At 45.3% G+C, this 15,432-nt stretch overlaps 1 protein-coding gene across 1 annotated transcript in view; it reads left to right on the top strand.

Annotated features, from left to right (window-relative positions):
- ATPAF2 (ATP synthase mitochondrial F1 complex assembly factor 2) overlaps positions 1-15,432 on the top strand; it is a 33,098-nt gene that overhangs the window by 626 nt on the left and 17,040 nt on the right. The gene's annotated exons all lie outside the window — the stretch shown is intronic.

Genomic DNA, 15,432 nt, shown 5'->3' with positions numbered 1-15,432 from the left:
CGGGAATCAAACGGGAGTCTGCTACAAGTAAGTCCAGTGTCTTAACCCCTGCACTGGCTCCGGCCCTGTCATGTGCGCCTTGTCTCCAGTTATGTGGCTTTTCCCCTTAAAAAGGAAAGCAATTGGCTGTTTTCTTTTCAAACTCGATCTGGGGTTTCTCCTGCACCAAGGTCACAGGACGGACAGAGAAGTTTGTGGAGGACGAAGGGCAGCATCTTAGCCTTTCTGTGCCTCTGGCACCTGGCTTACACCCTAGCTCCCCTTTTTTTCTGTGCCACACCCGGCAGTGCTCAGGGGTTTCTCCTGGCTCTATGCTCAGAAATTGCTCCTGGTAGGCTCGGGGGACCACATGGGATGCCGGGATTCGAACCACCGTCCTTCTGCTTGCAAGGCAAACACTCTACCTCCGTGCTATCTCTCCGGCCACTTTCCCTCAGTTATTGAAAAAAATAGGCTGCAGCACTTTTGAGGTGGTGATGATTATGTGATGAAATACATTCCAAAGTACTTGGAATGGTCACATAAAATCCACTTATTGATAGACATTGCCTTGAAATGCTGCTAACTATAATTCTGTCTATGTGGTTGAAGGTTAGTTCTTTCACTTATTAGCAGCAACATATGTTTTTGTTTGTTTGATTTTGATTTTGGGTCACGCCCAGCAGCACCCAGGTTACTCCTGGCTCTACGCTCAGAAAAAGCTCCAGGCAGGCTCGGGGGACCTTATAGGATGCCGGGATTCAAACCACCATTCCTTCTGCATGCAAGGCAAATGCCCTACCTCCATGCTATCTCTCCAGCACCCATCCCAGCCTTTTGTCGGTGCCCTATCTGGCCCTGCTATTACTTTAGCCGGAACCCCTGCCACTTCTGCGAAAGAGCTGGCACCTGGTAATTCCTTCTGACTGTGCTGATGTCTACGGAGGAAGTGCCCTTTTCCTTGCTTCCGGGGAGAGAGAGCTTTTGTTTTGGGAGGCAATAAAATCCTAGATTATATGTGTTCTAGCATTTAGTCATCTCTTTAGTCTTGGGACAGATTTTAGGGTAAGTGGGAGCACCTCACTTTAAGGAGTAAAGAGGGGGAACACTTCTGTCTAGTTCAGGGCTGGCGAACACGCGGCTCTTGAGCTCCATGCCGCTCCCGGCCAAATGAACGCGGCTCTTTGCCACTTCTCATTCTTTTGTATACTGTGGCTCTTTGTCAAGTTTGGATTTTGTTCTGCTGCTTCTGAGGAGGGAGAGACCTCTGAGGAGAGATCTCCAAGCGTGGAGTCCCGCCTCCCAGGCTGTGTCATCCCATCTCCCATCCCTCGGAAACAACTGCACGGGCCAGCGAGCAGGGGGACCATGTGTCACATGTTGGGTCACATCTTGCCTTTGGTTCTTAGTGTGGAGGACGCAGCACACCCTCACCATCACTGCAGGATTTTGACCCTCACTCAAAATGGCAAAATGCTATATGTGTTTAATATATTATTGTTAAAATTAGATGCTTTTATGTGAGTGTTTGTCTGTTTTGGCAGGTCACTGCGTGGTGTGGCTCTCTGACTCTCACAGTTTAAAATTTTGGCTCTTTGTGTCAAACTTGTTCGCCACCCCTGGTCTAGTTCTTTTTCCTATGCTGAAGGCAGGAGGCTCTGTATCTGCAACACAGATATGGCGTGTCCACCTTGATGCCATTCATTGGGGCTGGAGTGATAGCATAGTGGAGGAGGGCGTTTATCTTGCACATGGCTGACCTGGGTTCAATCCCCAGCATCCCATATGGTCTTCAGAGCCTGCCAGGAGTGATTTCTGAGTGCAGAGCCAGGAGTAACCTCCTTGTACAAGTTGTATGTCACCTGGACAATTCAGTCTCTAAGAGTCATTTGCCTTGTCTTTCTCAAAGACAGGTTGTGGTGGGTTGGTGGAGATTCCATAGATCAGAAATGCAGGCTGTTACTTGTTTTTGTAAATAAAGTTTTATTGGCATACAGCCATGTTGATTCATTTGCATTTTGTCTAGGACAACTTTCCCTACAGTAATAAAGCTGACTGATTAGTTGCTGTACCAGCGGTGTTTGTCCTGCAAATGGTCATGTCTTTATTGTCTGGCTCTTGACAAAAAAATTAAATTGACATTTCCAGATCTAGATACTTAGAATAATTTGGGAAAAGGTATATTTAGTCAGTTTCATGTGACAGAAATATTTTTCCTAAATAATTTTAAGCTTTATTGAGATATAATTCACTTAAAACTCACTAACGTGGGGCCGGGAAGGTGGCGCTAGAGGTAAGGTGTCTGCCTTGCAAGCGCTAGTGTAGGACGGACCACGGTTTGATCCCCCGGCGTCCCATATGGTCCCCCCAAGCCAGGAGCGATTTCTGAGCGCTTAGCCAGGAGTAACCCCTGAGTATCAAATGAGTGTGCCCCCCCCCCCCCCAAAAAAAAGCAGCTCACTAACTTAAAGAGCCAGAAAGATAGCACAGTAGGTAACACACTTGACTTGCACATGGTACAACCAGGTTTAATCACCTCACTGCATATGCTACATATGGTTCTTTAAACATTGTGAGGAGTGACCCCTGAGCACAGAAACAGGAATAAGCTCTGAGCATTGTGTGTGACTTGTTTTACCTTGTTTTTTTTGTTTTGGGGGCCACAACTGGAGATACTCAGGGGTTACTCCTGGCTCTGCACTCAGGAGCAACTCCTGAAGCTGCTGGGGGACCATATGAGATGCTGGGGATCAAACCCAGGTGGCCACATGCAAGGCAAGTTCCCAACCCAGTATACTGCAGCCACATTTAATTTATTTTTTGGTGTGAGGGCCATACCCGGCAGCGCTTGGGGATTACTCCTGGCTTTGCACTCAAAAGTCTCATTTGAGGAGCTGAAGCGGTAAGGTATCTGCCTAGCCAGCGCTAGCCTAGGATGAACCGCTCGCTGTTCAATCCCCCCGTGTCCCATATGGTTCCCCAAGCCAGGAGCTATTTCTGAGCACATAGCCAGGAGTAACTCCAGAGCGTCACCAGGTGTGGCCCCAAAACACAAAAACAAAAACAAGTCTCATTTGAGCTCCTGGCAGGCTCAGGGGACCATATGGGATTCTGGGGATTGAACCCAGGTTGGCAAAGTAAATGTCCTACCCACTGTGCTATCTCTCTGGTCCCCTAATATAATTTTTTAATTAAATCACATGAGATACACAGTTACAAAGTTGTTCATGATAGAGTTTCTGTGATAGAATGTCCAGCAGCCATCTCTTCACCAGTGCCTATTTCCTACCACCAATGTCCTGTTTTCTTCCTACTCTTCTCCCAGCTCTGCCCCCTGCCTGCCTCTATGGCAGTTGTTGTTGTTGTTGTCGTCTTTCTTCTTCTTCTTCCTCCTCCTCCTCCTTCTTCCTCCTCCTCCTTCTTCCTCCTCCTCCTTCTTTCTTCTTCCTCCTCCTCCTTTTCTTCTTTCTTCTTCTTCTTCTTCTTCTTCTTCTTCTTCTTCTTCTTCTTCTTCTTCTTCTTCTTCTTCTTCTTCTTCTTCTTCTTCTTCTTCTTCTTCTTCTTCTTCTTCTTCTTCCCTGCCTGCCTCTATGATATCTTCTTCTTCCCCTTTCCTCCTCCTCCTCCTTCCTTCTTTCTTCATCTTCTTCTTCCCCTTCCCCTTCCCCTTCCCCTTTCCCCTCCTCTTCCTTCCTCCTTCCTTCTTCTTCCTCCTCCTCTTCTTCTCATTCTCTTCCTTCTCATCTTCCTTCTCCTTCTTTCTTCTTCCCTGCCTGCCTCTATATCTTCTTCTTCCCCTTCCCCTTCTTCCTCCTTCCTTCTTTCTTCTTCATCTCATTCTTCCCCTTCCCCTTTCTCCTCCTCCTTCCTTCTTCTTCTTCTTCCTCTTCCTTCTCTTCTCCTCTTCCTTCTCCTCTTCCTCCTTCTTTTCTTTCTTCTTCCCTGCCTGCCTCTATGACATCTTCTTCCCCTTCCTCTTCTTCTTTCCCACTCCTTCCTCCTCCTCCTTCCTTCTTCCTTCTTCTTCTTCCCCTTCCCCTTTCTCCTCCTCCTTTTCTTTCTTCTTCCCTGCCTCTATAACATCTTCTTCCCCTTCCTCCTCCTCCTTCCTTCTTCCTTCTTCTTCGTCTTCTTCTTCCCCTTTCTCCTCCTCCTCATTTCTCCTTCCTTCTTTTTTTTTTTTTTTTTTTGGTTTTTGGGCCACACCCGGTGACGCTCAGAGGTTACTCCTGGCTATGCGCTCAGAAGCTGCTCCTGGCTTGGGGGACCATATGGGACACCGGGGGATCGAACCGCGGTCCGTCCAAGGCTAGCGCAGACAAGGCAGGCCACCTTACCTTTAGCGCCACCGCCCGGCCCCTCCTTCCTTCTTCTTCTTCCTCCTCCTCCTTTTCTTCTCCTTCTCCTCCTCCTCCTTCTTTTCTTTCTTCTTCCCTGCCTGCCTCTATGACATCTTCTTCCCCTTCCTCTCCCCCTTCCCCTCCCCCTTCCTCCTCCTCCTTCCTTCTTCTTCTTCTTCTTCTTCTTCTTCTTCTTCTTCTTCTTCTTCTTCTTCTTCTTCTTCTTCTTCTTCTTCTCCTTCTCCTTCCCCTTCCCCTTTCTCCTCCTCCTCCTTTTCTTTCTTCTTCCCTGCCTGCCTCTATGACATCTTCTTCTTTCCCTTCCCCTTCCTCCTCCTCCTTCCTTCTTCATCTTTTTCTTCCCCTTCCCCTTTCTTCTCCTCCTCCTTTCTCCTTCCTTCTTCTTCTTTCTCCTCCTTCTCTTCTTCTTTTCTTCTTCCCCTTCCCCTTTTTCCTCCTCCTCCTTCCTTCTTCTCCTCCTCCTTCCTTCTCCTCCTCCTCCTCCTCCTCCTCCTCCTCCTCCTCCTCCTCCTCCTCCTTCTTCTTCTTCTTCTTCTTCTTCTTCTTCTTCTTCTTCTTCTTCTTCTTCTTCTTCTTCTTCTTCTTCTTTTTCTTCTTCTTCTTCTCCTTCTCCTTCTCCTCCTCCTCCTCCTCTCTGTCCTCTTTTTCTCTCTCTTTTGCTCTCTCTCCCTCTCCTCCTCTCTCCCTTTTTCATTTGTTCCTTTTATGTACGTGGTTTGCAATACTGTTACTGAAGGGATGTCATGCATATCACTTTACCTCTTTTCAGCATCTAGTTGTTGTCCAGTGATCATCTCTAACTATCTTGGTCATTGTGGTCTCTTCTAATTCCTAACTGCATTTCCCCACTCTTTGTGGCAGCTTTTGTGGCAGCTTTTTTCCATGGACCAATCCCCCTGGCCTTCATCTTTAGAATCTTTGGGTATTATTAACATACATTTTTCTTTATATTCCACAAATGAGAGTGATCATTTTGTCTATCCCTCTCCCTCTGAGTCAACTCAGCATAATACTTTATATTCATCTATGTATAAGCTCATTTCATTACTTTTATTTATTTTCTAGCAGCTGCATTGTATTCCATTGTGTAGATGTACCACAGTTTCTGAGCCACTCATCTGTTATTGGCACTTGGGTTGTTTCCAGATTCTGACTATTGTGAATAGTATTGCAATGAACATAGGAATGCAGATGCCTTTTTCTGTATTTCTGCATTTCTGTTTTTGGGGTACCTAGGGTATATTACCAAGAGTGGTATTGCTGGGTCATAGGGGAACTCAATTTCTAGATTTGTTTTGGTTTTTGGTTTTTGGGTCACACCTGGCTGCGCTCAGGGGTTAATCCTGGCTCTATGCTCAAAAATCATTCCTGGCAGACTCAGAGGACCATATGGGATGCCGGGATTCAAACCACCGCCCTTCTGCATGCAAGGCAAACGCCCTATCTCCATGCTATCTCTCAGGCCCCAGTGATTCTTTTTGTTTTGTTTTTGTTTTTATTTTTGGGTCACACCCGGTAGTGCTCAGGGGTTCCTCCTGGCTCTACGCTCAGAAATCGCTCCTGGCAAGCTCAGGGGACCATATGGGATGCCGGGATTCAAATCACCGCCCTTCTGCATGCAAGGCAAATGCCCTATCTCCATGCTATCTCTCTGGCCCCTTGTTTTGTTTTTTTGAGAAATGTCTATATTTTTCAAAAATGCTGAACCAGTTGACAGCAGTGAATGGGAGTCCTTTTCTCCCCAAATTTGCCCCAGTATTGGTTATTCTTGTTCTTTTTGATGTGTGCCAGTCTTTGAGATGTGAGATGATACCTCATTATTGTTTCAATTTGCATCTCCCTGATGATTAATAAAATGGAGCATTTTTTCATGTGTCCTTTGGCCTCTGTATTTCTTCTTTGAGGAAATATCTATTTCTTCTCCCTATATTTTGATGGGGTTAGATTTTTTTTCTAAGTTCTACCAGTGCCTTATATATCTTAGATATTAACCCCTTATCAATTGGATATTGGGTGAATTTTTTTTCTTTTGGTTTTTGGGCCACACCCGGTTGACACTCAGGGATCCTGGCTATGCACTCAGAAATTGCTCCTGGTTTGGGGGACCATGTGACGCCTCGGATGGAACTGAGATCGGTCCTGGGTCAGCCCTGTGCAAGGCAAATGCCCTACCACTGAGCTATTGCCAGCCCCTTGCTCACTGTTTTCCTAGAGGTGTAGAAATTTCTTAATTTAATATAGTTCCATTTGCTTATCTTTGCTTCCACTTTTTGCTCAGTGGTGTTTTATCCTTGAAGATGCTTTTAGGGTCAATGTCATTGTAGAGTTCTGCCTATGTTTTCCTCTATATACCTTATGGTTTTGGGTCTGATATCCAGGATTAAACTTTTATTTGATCTTTGTGCATGGTGTTAAAAAAGAGATCTGAGTTGTTGGTGTTTTTGTTTTTGTTTTTTTCATGTAACTGACCAGTTTTTCAACACCATTTGTTGAAGAGGCTTTCCTTGCTTCACTTCTTATTTCTTATTTCTCGCTCCTTTATTAAAGATTAAACATATATACTTGAGGGTCTGTCTCATGTCTATTCTTTTGATATGAAGGTCCGTCTTTATTCCACTATCATGATGGGTTTTTGGTTTTTTGTTTTGTTTTGTTTTTGGGTCACATCCAGCAGCAGTGCTCAGGAGCTACTCCTGGTTCTATGCTCAGAAATCGCCCCCAGCAGGCTCGGAGGATCATATCAGATGCTGGGGTTCGAAACACTGTCCTTCTGCATGCAAGGCAAACACCCTACCGCTCTGCTATCTCTCCAGCCCTATCATGCTGTTTTAATTACTACCTCTGTATTTCAGTTTGAAGTTGGGGAAAGTAATGCCCCCTGTCTTCTTTTTCCCAAGAATATTTTTAGTTATTGGAAGTTTATTATTCCATATGAATGTCAAGAGTGCTTGAACTATATTTTTTGTTTTTTTGTTTTTTGGGCCACACCCATTTGACGCTCAGGGGTTACTCCTGGCTATGAGCTCAGAAATCGCCCCTGGCTTGGGGAGACCATATGGGACGCCGGGGGATCGAACCGCGGTCCGTCCTACGCTAGCGCTTGTAAGGCAGACACCTTACCTCTAGCGCCACCTTCCCGGCCCCTGAACTATTTTTTTTAATATAATGGATATCCTTATAGAGATTGCATTAAATATGTACAGTGCTTTGGGGAGTATTGCTATTTTGATTGTGTTATTCCTCCCAATCTATGAGTAGGGGATCTTTTAATTTCCTTATGTCCTCTTTTATTTTATGAAGCAGTGTTTTCTGTTTTATTTGTATAGAATTTTAACCTTTTTAGTTAAGTTGATTCTGTGTACTTGATTTTCTTTTATTTTTAAATTTATTTATTTAGGTTTTTGTATCACACCTGGTGAAGGTCAGGGATTACTCCTGGTTCTGCACTTAGAAGTCATTCATAGCAGGCTCCAGGTCCATATGGGATGCTGGGATTTTGTCCTGTATTGGCCGTTTGCAAGTCAAATGCCTTACTGCTGTGCTATCTCTCCGGCCCCTTGATTTTCTTTTTTTGCTGTTGTTTGTTTGCTTTTTGGGTGGCCATGACCAGCAGCACTATGGTATTACTCCTGGCTCTGCACTCCGAAGTTACTCCTGGAGTGATAGCAGAGCAGTAGAGCGTTTGCCTTGCACGCAGCTGACCCAGGACTGACCTGGGTTTGATTACTGGTGTCCCATATGGTCACCTGAATCAGAGCAATTTTTGAGTGCATAGCCAGGAGTAACCCCTAAGCATCACCGGGTATGGCCCAAAAACTAAAAAAAAAAAAAAAGTTATTCCTGGCTGCATTGGGGACCATATGGGATGCCTGGGATCAAACTTGGGTTGGCTGTGTGCAAGGCAAATAACCTACCAACTGAGGAATAAAATTTTCTGAGCACAGTTGTGATGGATAGTTTTTAAATATATTTCTTCTCCTTCATTATTTGTATGTAATAAAACCAGCCTGCTACCTTCACTGTACAAATCCATTATTTCTAGAAGTTTTTTGGAGAGTCTTTAGGATTTTTATGTCATCCCCAAATTGTGAGAGGTTGACTTCTTTCTCTACCTAGAGTCATTGATATCTTTTTCTTGCCTAATTATATACTAAGCTTCCAGTATTATACTGAATAGAAGTGACAAGAATGAGCAACCTTGTTTTGTGCCAGATCTGACAGGAAAGGCTTTTAGATTTTCCTGATTGAGCATAATGTTGGCCGTGGACTTGTAGATGGCTTTGACTATATTGTGTTCATCAAGGATATCGGCCTTTAATTTTCTTTTTGTGATGATGTCTCTGTCTGCTTTTGGTATCAGGGTGGTGCTAATAGGATAGAAAGTGTTTGAAAGTGGTTTGTTCGTTTGTTTGTTTGTTTGTTTTTGGGCCATACTCAGTGACACTCAGAAATGCTATGCGCTCAGAAATCACTCCTGGCTTGGGGGACCATATGGGACCCCAGGGGATCGAGTTGAGGTCTGTCTTATGCTAGCACTGGCAAGGCAAATGCCTTACTGCTGCGCTATCACTCTGACCTGTTTGCAAGTGTTTTAATTTATTTATTATTATTTATTTTATGTTTTGGGGCCATGCCCAATGGTGCTCAGGGATCATTCCTGTTTGCACTCATAAATCACTCCTGGCAGGCTTTGGGGGCCATATGGGATGCTCAGGATTGAACCAGGGTCAACCAGGGTCAACTGCGTGCAAGGCAAATACTCTATTACTATGCGGTAACTTGGCCCCTTAATTTAAATTTAAATATTTTTGTTTTGGTTTTTGAGCCACATCTGGAGGCGCTTAGGGGTTACTCCTGGCTCTGCACTCAGAAATCACTCCTGGCAGTCTCAGGGATCGAACCCAAGCTGGACCCAGGTTGTCCGAGTGCAAGACAAATGCCCTACCTGCTGTGTTATCACTTCAACTCATTACTTTAATTTTTCAAAGGCATTTTCAGTTCTTTATTTAAAAAATTTCTATTAGAGAATATTGATAAAAATTGCATATCTTATGTTTGCTTGAACTCATTTTCTGAAATCTTTTGTTAGAATTTATGTAAGCTTTCGGGACTGGGAAGGTGGCGCTAGAGGTAAGGTGTTTGCCTTGTAAGCGCTAGCATAGGACGGACCGAAGTTCGATCCCCCAGTGTCCCTATGGTCCCCCCAAGCCAGGGGTGATTTCTGAGCACATAGCCAGGAGTAACCCCTGAGCGTCAAACGGGTGTGGCCCAAAAACCAAAGAGAGAGAGAGAGAGAGAGAGAGAGAGAGAGAGAGAGAGAGAGAAAATTTATATAAGCTTCCATTTTGTTTTTTGTTTTTGTTTTTGGGTCACACCCGGCAATGCTCAGGGGTTACTCCTGGCTTTACGCTCAGAAATCGCCCCTGGCAGGCACGGGGACCATAAGGGATGCCGGGATTCAAACCACCGTCCTGCATGGAAGGCAAACGCCTTACCTCCATGCTATCTCGCCGGTCCCTTTAGCTTTCATTTTGGAAGTATGAATCTATAACAGAAAATATCATGGAGTTCAGAGTAAAGAGAGAGTACAGTGGGAAGAGTGCTTGCCTTTTTTTTTTTTTTTTTTTTTTTAAATTTTGGTTTTTGGGCCACACCCAGCGGTGCTCAGGGGTTACTCCTGGCTGTCTGCTCAGAAATAGCTCCTGGCAGTCACGGGGGACCATATGGGACACCGGGATTGGAACCAACCACTTTTTGGTCCTGGATCGGCTGCTTGCAAGGCAAGCACCGCTGTGCTATCTCTCCGGGCCCCCCCCCCCTTTTTTTTTAAGGGTCCTTGTCTTGCAAGAAGTCAATCTATATTACCCTAGCACTGCCAAGAATGATGCCTAGGGCAGAACCTTTAGTAAGACCTAAACTCAAGCAGGTGTGACCTTGCCTTCACCCTCTTTACCAAACATACTCGCGCACATGCGCACGCACGCGCGCGCGCGCACACACACACACACACACACACCAAACAATTAAAAACACTTAAAAAATATAAAGATTTATAGAAAGTCTTGTATAGTATATTAGTTTTTGTTTTAGTCTTGTTTTAGTATATTGTTTAGCAACCATCATAATTGCACACTTGCCCTTGTTTGACATTCTCACCCTTCCAATATAGGCAGTCAGTTCTTAGTCATCTGTCTCTAGGTTTTATTTTGAACATTTAAAATAAAAAATGTGATCTTTGTAACCAGTCTCCCCCCACCCCCCTGAGCATGTTTTTCATGATTTATATTTGTAGATAATTTTTATCACTATTGCAGTTTTGGAAAGAGGTGGAGGAGTAATGGGCCAATCCTGGCGGTGCTCAAGGCAGACTCAAGGGCTACTCATGTTGGTCGTTCCTAGTAGTATCCAGGGGACAGTATCCTGTGTCAGAAATGAGGGGGGTTGTTTGCATACAAGGCAAACTATACTTTTAGTATACTCCTATACTTTCTCTCTCTCTGCTCAACTACCCATTGTATGCCTCCATCACATCTTATTAATTCATTAGTATTTTGATGAAGATTTTGGTAGCCCATCTGACTATTCTGAATGATGCACCTATAAGCATAGATTAATATCTAGGAGTGAAATTATACATCAAAGCTTTTCTAGGTGGTTCTAGGTGGCTTTTCTAGGTGTTCCACCAGTAGTGTGAAATTCCTAATTTCATTATGTCCTTGCCAACACTATTATCTCTTTTTAATTATAGCCACCCTAGGGGGTGTGAAGTGGTATCTTCTGGTTTGGATTTGCATTTCATTGTTGATGAATGATGGCAAGCATCTTTATATGTGTTTTATGGGGAGAATACATTTTATTTTATTTAAATTTTTTTAATTATTTGGGGCTCTAGGGAGTTTGCCTTACACGTTGTCAACCTGGGACTTATCTGGGTTCAATCCTTGCCATCCCATATGGTTCCACCGGGCCTGGCAGGAGTGATATCTGAGCACAGAGCCATGAGTAATCCCTGAGCGTCGCCGGGTGTGGCCCCAAAACAAAACAAAAACAAAAATTTAATTACTTATTTATCTGGTTCTTGAGCAACACCTGGTGGTGGTGCTCTGGGGTTACTCCCCACTGTGCATTCTGGTATCATTCCTAGCAATACTTGCTGGACCTTATGGAGTGGCCGGGGTTGAACAACCAGGTCAGCTGCATTCAAAACAAGCACCTTTTGTGCCATCACTCTGTCTCCTGGCTGCATACATTTTAACTATAGATTGTCTTTTTTTTTTTTTTTTTTGTCTTTTTATTGAGTTGTAAGAGTCCTTTATGTAACTTCAAGATTTTTGTTTGTTTTTATTTGGGGAGGGTCATCTGCAATACTAGTGGTCAAACCCGGGCTAGTCATAGTATTATCTCTCAGTATTATCTATCAGAACCAACATAAAGACATACATATCTAAAAATGGTCAGAATAGCGCTGAGTCAGATTTTCAGCTTTAAAGCTTAAGATCCACCAGGTGGCGCTGTTTAAAAAGGAAAAGGTGCTGGATTGCTCTGAGAAGGCGCTTCTATTCTTAGTGCTTTGTGGGAGTTGTAGTTTTTTTGGGGGGGCCCACACCCGGCAGCGTTCAGGAGTTACGCCTGGCTCTGCGCTCAGGAATCATTCCAGGCAGACTCGGGGGACCAAATAGCATGCCGGAGATCGAACCCGAGTCGGCCGCGTGCAAGGCAAACGCCCTACCCGCCGTGTTGTCGCTCCAGGCTGGGAGTTGTAGTTTTAATCCTTTGAGTCTTTGAGTGCAAAGGCTAGCTCAGAATTGGGCCTGTCTAAAGGTCACTTAGTTCCATAGAGCCTGGGACAAAAGGAGTGTAGAGGAAGTAACACAGAGAACAAACTATTTCTTTATTGGACTGAAGCAATCTTACAGAGAAGAGTGTTCAAATGGACGTTAATTTACAATTTGGGTCTCTGCACATTAACAGATTATTTCTGTTTGGTTTTTGGTTTTTGGGTCACACCTTGCAACACTCAGGGGTTCCTCCTGGCTCTATGCTCAGAAATCGCCCCTGGCAGGCTCCGGGGACCATATGGAATGCCGGGGTTCGAACCACCATCCTTCTGCATGCAAGGCAAATGCCCTACCTTCATGCTATCTCTCCAGCCCCATAGTTTTCATTATTTTTTTACCTTTCTTTTGGTAGTTGTTGTTTTAGGGCCATACCCAGCAGTACTCAGGGGTTACACCTGGCTCTGCACTTAGAAATTACTCCAGTCAGTGGGGTGTGTGTGTGTGTGTGTGTGTGTGTGTGTGTGTGTGTGTGTGTGTGTGTGTTATGGAATGCCAGGGATTGAACCTGTGTGTGTGTGCCAGGGATTGAACACGTTTGTGTGTGTGTGTGTGTGTGTGTGTGTGTGTGTGTTATGGAATGCCAGGATTGAACCTGGGTTAGCCCATCCAAGACAAGTGCCCTCTTCGCTGTACTATTGTGTGTGTGTGTGTGTGTGTGTAAGAGAGAGAGAGAGAGAGAGAGAGAGAGAGAAAGAGAGAGAGAGAAAAAAAGAGAGAGAGAGAGAGAGAGAGAGAGAGATGGAATGCCAGGGATTGATAGCCCAAGGCAAGTGCCCTCTTCATTGTACTATTGCTCCAGCCCTCTAACATTTTAAAGTTGTTCTTTGCTTATAAATAACTCTCTTTTTTGGTGTATGACTTTTTTTTTCGGGCCACACCCTTTTGATGCTCAGGAGTTACTCCTGGCTAAGCACTCAGAAATTGCCCCTGGCTTGGGGGGGACCATATGGGACACCGGGGATCGATCCATGATCGTGATCTTTCCTTGGCTAGCGCTTGCAAGGCAGACACCTTACCTCTAGCGCCACCTCGACAGCCCCTAGTGTATGACTTTTTTTTTTTTTTTTTGGTTTTTGGGTCACACCCGGCGGTGCTCAGGGGTTACTCCTGGCTGTCTGCTCAGAAATCGCTCCTGGCAGGCAGGGGGGACCATATGGGACACCGGGATTTGAACCAACCACCTTTGGTCCTGGATTGGCTGCTTGCAAGGCAAACACCTCTGTGCTACCTCTCCGGGCCCTAGTGTATGACTTTAAAAATTTTTTTTCCACATGTTTCTTTCACATAACCTACAAAATAGTCTCTAAAAAGGCAATGAATGGGGGTCGGAGAGATAGCATGAAGGAAAGGCATTTGCCTTGCATGCAGAAGGTCAGTGGTTCAAATCCCAGCATCCCATATGGTCCCCCGAGCCTGCCAGGAGCAATTTCTGAGCGTAGAGCCAGGTGTAACCCCTGAGCGCTGCTGGGTGTGACCCCCCCCCCCCAAAAAAAGGCAATGAATGTGTTTTAGCCACAGAAATATGTTCTATAAAGGAACTGATTCATACTAAAAACAGACCAGAGTTCTGTGTGATCCTACAGAACTAGGCTGTTTTCTTTCATCTTTAAAGATTGTATTCCCGTAGCTGTCAGCTACAGCAATGAGATTTTGGCAATGAGAGTTTCACAGACTCCTAGTAGTCTCATAATTTGTCTTATTTGACCTGAGGCCACAGAGGGTCCAAGTGAAGAAACAGTGTTTAATGTTGTTGGGAAGTGGTGGTGTTGTGGATAGTCAGAGAGCAAGTAGCTGGCCATAGGAGAGTAACCCTCCCTCTTGCCTGGCCCACCACAGCCTTGTCTGAGGAGGTCAGGATTCATGAAAGTCTGCACTCAGCTGCTTAGACTTTGAAGTCCTTAACTCAAGTCAGATTAATGTACTTGCCTTGCTTGTTGCCAATCTGGTTCAAACCCCAGCACCACACACACACCACCACCACGAGTGACCCCAGAGCACAAAGCCAGGAAGAGCCCCTGAGCACTGCAGAACATGGCCCCAAACCATCTTCCCCTACCCCAAATAAATAAAAATAAAGCCTAAAGCTATACTCAGGTTCTTAGATTTGTATATTCTATCAGAAAGAAATTCCAGGAGAAGACAGTGGAGCAGAATGCTTTTTTCAGGAAAATGAAGAGTTTGTGTGTGTGTGTGTGTGTGTGTGTGTGAGAGAGAGAGAGAGAGAGAGAGAGAGAGAGAGAGAGAGAGAGAGAGAGAGAGAGAGAGAGAGAGAGAGAGAGGGAGGGAGGGAGGGAGGGAGGGAGGGAGAAAGAAATGGGACTTTCTGAGCAGCTATTATTCTGCAGTGGTTGGCAACCTGCGGCTCGAGAGCCACATGTAGCTCTTTACACTTTTTTTTTTTTTTTTGGTTTTTGGGCCACACCCTGTGATGCTCAGGGGTTACTCCTGGCTATGAGCTCAGAAATAGCGCCTGGCTTGGGGGACCATATGGGACACCGGGGGATCGAACCTAGGTCCGTCCTAGGCTAGCGCAGGAAAGGCAGGCACCTTACCTCTAGCACCACACGCCAGCCCACTCTTTACACTTTTTTTTGTGGTTTTTGGGTCACACCCAGCAGTGCTCAGGGGAAACTCCTGGCTCCATGCTCAGAAATTGCTCCTGGCAGGCACAGGGGACCACATGGGAAGCCAGATTCGAACTGATGACCTTCTGCATGAAAGGCAAACGCCTTACCTCCATGTTATCTCTCCGGCCCCCACTCCTTACACTTTTAATTTGGCTCTTCTGTGTGCTGGGCGGCCTCTCCAGGAGTCAGGACTCTGCTCCTAGCCTCTGTCAGTGCACGCCCTGTGTGGCTCTCAAAATAAATTTCAATCGTGGTTTTGGCGAGATTTGGCTCAGCTGAAAAAAAAAGGTTGCCGACCACTGTTCTAGGGCATTGTCAAGGGGCAGAATTCATAACTTTTTTTTTTTTGGACCATATCCAGCAGTGCTCTGGGATTACTCCTGGCTCTGCTCAGGAATTGCTTCTGGCAGGCTCATGGGACCATTTGGGATGCTGGGAATAGAACCCAGGTCAACTGGGTGCAAGGTAAACACTCTACCTCTGTGCTATCTCTCCAGCCCCCTGGTGGCTTTCTTTTTTCTCTTGGTATTTGGGCCACACCTGGCTCAGTGATTATTTCTTGTCCGTGTTCAGGGAACTATATGGGATGCCAAGGATCTAATTGTCACATTTCCATTATCACTGTAG

The sequence above is a fragment of the Suncus etruscus genome, chromosome 7 (genome assembly GCF_024139225.1).
Source record: "Suncus etruscus isolate mSunEtr1 chromosome 7, mSunEtr1.pri.cur, whole genome shotgun sequence".
Taxonomy (NCBI): Eukaryota; Metazoa; Chordata; class Mammalia; order Eulipotyphla; family Soricidae; genus Suncus; species Suncus etruscus.
The sequence above is the reverse complement of the archived record's forward strand: the minus strand, read 5'-3'. Positions and strand labels throughout refer to the sequence as shown.